The sequence below is a fragment of the Panthera tigris genome, chromosome E3 (assembly GCF_018350195.1).
Source record: "Panthera tigris isolate Pti1 chromosome E3, P.tigris_Pti1_mat1.1, whole genome shotgun sequence".
Lineage (NCBI taxonomy): Eukaryota > Metazoa > Chordata > Mammalia > Carnivora > Felidae > Panthera > Panthera tigris.
Window position 1 is genome coordinate 2,914,169 of NC_056675.1, and position 6,955 is coordinate 2,921,123.

The 6,955-nt window shown below is 36.5% G+C and overlaps 1 long non-coding RNA gene across 1 annotated transcript; it reads right to left on the reverse strand.

The window, feature by feature from the left end:
* Nucleotides 1–3,152: 3,152 nt before the first annotated feature.
* LOC122234742 lies at nt 3,153–6,743 on the reverse strand. The gene is made up of 4 exons (XR_006212670.1): nt 6,567–6,743; nt 5,318–5,859; nt 3,638–3,753; nt 3,153–3,468 (listed from the first exon to the last, which is right to left on the reverse strand). It is a non-coding gene; the product is annotated as an uncharacterized LOC122234742 (long non-coding RNA).
* Between the last annotated feature and the right edge of the window lie 212 nt (nt 6,744–6,955).

Sequence of the window (6,955 nt, forward strand, 5' to 3'; positions counted from 1 at the left end):
AACAAGGTGAATAACCTCAGCATAATTAGAAATTTCAGCAAGTGAAGACTAAAGTTGAGAAGAAGTATTTTTAGTAGAGATCCTCTCATGTCCTTGACCATCAGATTTTCTTGTTATTTAATACCTACAAAGGCTTTCCTTACTTCTTTGAATGGCCTTACATCCCTGTAAGTGCTGAGTTTTGTATAGTGTCGGACTGTTGCCGGGCTGAAGCCCACGACTGTAACACACTCTTCCTGATGAATTACTTATGGAGGATGGGAAGGTCCTGTAAAGGACGGTGGATCTATGTTCTCTTCTCTGCTTTTCTGACCATTTAGGAAGACTTGGAAGGTCTGGAAGGAGTTCAGGTGAGCCAGCCTAGAGCATTATGTTGCTAAAGAGCAAAATTACTAAAGGATTTTACAGCTTATGGGTAGAGCATTTCAGGGAATCAACATTGAGTTATTGGTCTAAAATCCTAACCAACTATAGGGTCACAGAGGGGGAGTTTTTGTTAAGCACACCTGAGACATGTTCACATGACCAAATCCTTTCTGAATAAAAGGTCCTGCCAGAGTTTTCCATCACTCTGTTTTTCCGGACTGATAATAAAGCACAGACCATGATCCCTTTGAATGCTACTTCAGGAGGTGGTGATTTTTTATTCCTCGAATGGACAGCTCCAAGAAGATCAGGTTTTGTTAATGCGTCTGCCTTGGCTTCCACTCTTAGGATGGAACTGTTGGACACATTGGCAGCCGTGGTTTGGCACATTGAAACTCATGGGAAACTTGCTAATGTTGCTTGGTTCATGGGATAGGAAGAGTCTTAGTGTCTTCAGGCAGATTCTTAGCTTTTATATGCTAATTCTGGGAGCTGTGTTCTGCAGGGTATGGTTGCAGAAATTGGCCTTACAATGAGGCCCTGATGCTGCTTCCCCAACATTCATAGGAAGCACATCTAATTATTCTTTCTCTCTGATACTGGAGAAATGCTGGGTGCTTACTTGGGGAACACTTTTCTGTCACAGGCAGGGTTCTTACCTAGTTTATGTGCTAACCTCAAGAATCTGGTTGGATTGTGTCTTCCCATTTGGGTTTTTTAGCTTGGGCTGTGAGCTCAGCCTTGAACTTTTTTGGGCAGATTTTCTCCTCTCCATCTACTCATCTCAGAATGAGTATATCTTTTTTGAGCCATGTTCTGTATCCATAGTTCATATGAAATGGCTTGTCATTCTTGCTTATCACTTAAAATAATAACTGGCTCCTTCCTGTTGTAGCATTTGCTAATAATGGCAGAGCTTTCCAAAAGATTATGATAATCTGTCAAGAGGATTGCACAAAGTCTACCCCCACCTGCCTTCTTCAAAGCAGAGTTGAATTGAACAACATAAAGTGAATTTTCAAAGCTAAGGATTTTGACTAAAGTTTTACTGTGTTAAATTGATACCAAATGACTGGAGGCATTGAGTTTTTAAAATTGGAAATATGTATACAGCATCCATGGTAAACATCCAATTCTTTTTTTATTAGTGTCTTTTTTCTACTGCTTTCGAATAATATGCTGTAAAAGTCTCTCTCTCTCTCTCCGTACACACACACACACACACACACACACCTGTGCATGCACACACACATATATACACATACATTTACACACATGTATATACACCATATGTGTGTGTATATATATATATATATATATATACACACACACACACATACATACCATATATATATTGAAAAAATATACGTAGTTAGTAAATAAGACTTTAAGGAAAGACACGAAAATGTTGATAAATGTGGTTATACCTGGTTGGTAACATTGGGATACTATTTACTTCTTTATACTTTGCTCTGTGTTTCTTAGGGAAACTTTGCTCTGTGTTATTTTTATGATCAATAAAAATACTTTTTATCTGATCACTTATTTTTGTACTAAAAAAATGCTTTAAAAATTTGCCAATAATTAAAGACAGTAAAACTTGTATATTGACCAACATTTGAATTGGAGCTAAAAACCTCTTAGGTTTTTCACATCAAGGAAACTATTTTACTTCTATAATTAAGACCCCTACTGATGGGTGTTTAAGAATTGTCCACTGTACTTTGGATACATGTAAAAACTACACCTGGTAAAATAACTATCTAATTGGGTTTTGGAAAACTGGGTAGATATTCTTTTGTCTGAGTGAATTTGTTTGCTTTTAGCTGATTATCATAGTAAATTCTTTTAAATTTGTTATCTGTTAATACAACAGAAATCAGTCCATCTTTGCAACTCTCAAGATTCCTTAAGCACGTTTGTTGCAACTTATTAAGAATTTGTCTTAAAACCAATTTCTTCATTAGTGATTTCTTTCTACATTTTTGAGCTTATTTTGAGATAGTTTTAAAGATAAAGTTAATTTTATGTTAAATATTTTAAATTGGATATTATTTAATTAAAACTTATTTTCCAAGTGAAAATTAATTTCTTTCCCACAGTATTAGCCTTTATTTATTAGCTTATGCACTGGAACAGTGCTTGGAGAAATATGAGAATGCATCACAAATTTATCAGAGATCTTTTGTATAATTTTTAAGCTTTCTGAGTTTCTAATTGTTATACATAGGTGACCTAATCATTACTGTTATCATATTTCCTTAATGAGGGTTTAAGCAGTTCTTAACTTCAGACATTTATAATGTAAAACCTCTAAGAAATGAATAGATAACTCAGTATTTCTGGAGGAAAAAAGTAGAGCATAGAGGAGTCATTAGTTGAAGTTGAGGAGAATTTCAGATTAAATGTTCAACATTTCTCTATTCCTACCTCATGTGAGGTACTACTCTTGGTGTCCAAGAGAAGTGTTGGTATTTTTTGTTTTTTGTTTGTTTTTTGTTTGTTACTACTAGTGAAAAGCAGCTATCTTGTGCCCAATACTGCGTTTTCTACAGGGGTATAAATAGAAATTGGTTAGTATCATTGTAGGGGCTGGCTAACTTTACACAATTTGGGCTTTTCTCTGGCTACATGAAATTATAAAATACTTATTAACAATATGTTGTTAGGTGTAAAGATTGTTTTTTCTGATCATCTGGTAATATACATGCTGGTTTCAAATTTGGAATTTGAATCAAGTGATTTAATCACATATTGTTCAGTAGAATAGAACTGAAGGCATGTAGTAAGTAGCATTAGGTTATGTATATTTCAGTATTTTTGAGTATTTATGGAGAACTTATCTACTTACTTAAATGTGATTTAGTTTTTCCAGTCAGGACTTATTCCTAGTTTGGTTTTCCAAAGAAAATTTGTGTGTGTGTGAATGCCACACTTTTCCTTATCCGTTGACCTTTCTGAAGACTTTGTATTCTCCATTTGATGCCTAATTATTTAAGGATTCTCTGAGCAGTTTGCTTGAAATCTGTTTTTCCCTCTTAGCCCTTGACAGCAAAACACATCTTCCTGAGTGAGGCCCCTTTGATCTTCAGAGAGCTTTATCTAAAGGGAGATTAAAAAGAAGTCTGTCAGGCATTTTCCCAAAGAAATTGAAAACGCTTCCTAAGATTTCAGATCAGGTGAAGCTTCTTCTCTGAATTAAGACATAGGAAAATAACTCAGTTTATCAGTGGTTAAATCATAAGTTAAAGATATCAGAGATTTGCCTTACTTGGTATGAGGGAATGTTTGTTATTTCGGCACAGGTACAAATTTTATGCAGTAATATTGATGACCAGAAGCAGCTTGTGTCCATGAACTTTACTGTTTTTAATACGACTAGTGTCTCTGGAGAAGAGAAGAACGAGGTTCTGTTAGTTCTTGGCGTTGTTGGGGCCTAGTGTCATGGAAAGAATTTTTAACTGGCCTTCTCTGTATCTAGAGTTGAAAGATTTCAAGTATACATATGCCGGCCTCTCTCTCTCTCTCTCGTGTGTGTGTGTGTGTGTGTGTGTGTGTGTGTGTGTGTGTGTGTACACGTACATACATGTGTAATGTACCAATTTTGTGCCACTCTGGATTTGTACTATTTACCCAGATCAGACCTAACAAGTGTAGGACCTGATATGCTGTGGGTCTCAGAGAGAGTCGATGTACTGTCCTTAAAATACTATATACAACTATTTAAAGATCTCTTGAAGGGCCTCACTTTTAATGAAGAAATATAAAATCTATACTCCAACTAAATTGAATTTCTGACTTACTATTAATTTTAATCTTTAAAAGAGAGCTAAGAACAGCCAATGAAAATAATTTATAACATAAAACACGTCTGTAAGAAGTGCTTCGAGCCTCTCAGTCAGTCAGTGAGAAAACCTTGAGGAGAAAGAAAAAACTGTATCTGGTTACAATGGAATCTCTTCATTGAATTTTGGGGTATGGAAGGAGAGGAAACAATAAGAAACTTTAACAAGGGGTTACAGTTTGATTTCTGAAATGAATGGTTGAAAGGACAGAGAAAATAAGGAACTGACAGGAGAATCAAGCTATCCAAATTTTTTTTTCAGAAATTCCAGCCTTTTTATGAAATTTCCAGAAAATGGCTTAGCCTTATGTTTTCCCATTTTGAGCTGCTTGGAAGAGAATATCCTATAAATGCAAATTTCCACTATAATCATTTATTCGCCTTGTATTATGTGCTTAAAGAGTTGGAGAATCCAGAAGCTGTTTAATATACAAGTCATTGCCTATAAAATACTCCTTTATCACATAAATAATTTGCTGTATTTGACAAGCAGCTACCTCTCTCTCCTCCTCCTTATTTTCGCCACTGAACAATCTCTGAGTTGACCAAGAAGACCCTGTCAACATCTGGCAATTATTATAGCTGCTTGAGGACTATGGGTATATGACTTGAGTTGCTATTAGTTGATAACATTTTGATGTCCTTCATTTCATTAATTAGTTTAGGAAAATGATTTGGATTTCAGATACAAGTGCTTGCTAATTACTTGAGTCACAAGAAGACTCAGAGAGGTCCAAGTGTCCTATTAATTCCTTTGAGTCTGAAAATTTTCTCATAATTGGTTTGGCAAGAAGAATGAGTGAGATTAGTTGCTAATGAGGAGATAAATACATAATTTTAGCATGATGTAAAGCTGTGATTGTCAGTAAGTGGTATTAGGAGTCGAGATTATTTTTATTAGACCTTGTTTCTTTCTGCAAAATCATTATCATCTCCTGATATTGTAAATTGGGTTATTTCACAACATTATTTTTAATACGTGTTAATCCTCACACTACAGGTACTGAAAACCTTGTTAATTAAGGAGTCATTAATAAAGTTAGCAATATGAGCAGTCAGTTTATATTCTTCAACTAATTCAGATGAAATCCAATTTTGCGTATTTACCTTGTGTTTTCAAGTTGGCTGAAATACTTGAAGTCAAGAATAAGAAATGTCAGTTCACATAGGCAAACTCTGGTTGTGTTCAAGTGGACTGATAACGTTGTAGAGCAAGAAGAAACGCTGCTTGTCGTTGCCAAGAACAAAATAAGCTTTGTGTGGTTTTGCTTTTGATAGTCTGTTTATAGTCCATTTGGCTTGGTGTTCCCAGTGCGTGTCCGGTGGTGCTCCTTTGAGGGCCACGCTGGGCCTCCCGTGGTTGGTAAACTTCAGGGCAGCATGCGCTTTCTCTGCATTTGATTTGTGGAAAAGGCTCAGTTTCCTCTTAAAAAATCGCCCTCTTCAAATGATTCATCACTGTAGCCACTATTACTTGATGCCTGAATTGTGGTCCTGAGTCCTTTTTTGTCACTTTTGTAACCTTCATACCCCTCTGTCCATAGTTTTGCTCATGCAAGAGAAGCCGTGTTGTTACAGTGTCTTTGGGTGCTTCCTCATCCTGTGTCTGTGGCTCCTGTTAGTGAATCCATAGTTCTCGCCATTACTCTCTGTTGGCAAAAAGGATCATAAGTATTATTTTGCATCTCTTGTTTTCCAGATGTCCTCAGAACTGCATCTCTTGTTGCAGGCGAGGGATTGAAAGCCCGGTTTAGTTTCTACACGTTACACATTTTGCACAAAGTTTATTTGAGCATCTAGCACGTGCTGGGTGTGTTGCTAGACCCCATTAAGGAAATGAAAAACAATTTAGCGGTTTTTCTTTCTGGGGAGATTCACTATCTAGAGTGACAAGGCTAATAAGGTAGGAAACCATACAAAGCAAAGATAATATGTAAGTATGTGTTAAAAAAAACAAATATATTTGATTATTGTGATGCTTCACAGAAAAATTGTAACTGATAACGACTAGTTCTGTACTTAGTTAAAAATGTTTCCTTCTCCATCACAGAACCTTGCAATAAATAAATAGGGTACTAGCGTTTCAATTTTAAAGAAAATGAAGCGCTATCTCACTAAAGTTTGTGGAGCATCAGACTTTCAAAATTCAGAACTTTAGCCTAAATTAGTCAATCTCTGTTTGAAATGGAAGAAACTGAGGCCAGCGACTTGCTTCAGTTACACAGCTAGCTAATGGTACTGCAGCCTTAGAGCGCGGGGTGACCGCTCCCACGTTGCGGTGGCCCACAGTACTTAGGGAAGACACGCTTGTGAGCATTGACGATGGAAGAAAATGAAAGAAAGCCCCCTTCCGTACCCCCCATCTCTCTTTTCCTGTTTTCCTCTTGCTACTCCTCTTCTTCCATCATCAGCAGCATCTTCAATGTCATTGCCCCTGATACTTGCATGGCTTCTAATGGTTTAGAAAATATTTTCATGTATACCAGTTTACCTGAGCATCCCATCAACCTTGTGAGGTAGGTCAAGTTGATGTTGATCTAAGATGAAAAAAACACACCTGCAAATCAGTGAAATGATTTGCTAAAGTGAGTGAAGCCAAACCTCAAACTCAAATTGCATACTCCATGCCTTCCACACCACTGCTCAGAAAGCTGACTCCACCCCAAATCCTCCCCCAAATGAGGAGAATCAGTGAGAAAAACTTGGAGAAAATGAGTGAAATTGTGTTTAAATACTTACTGTGTT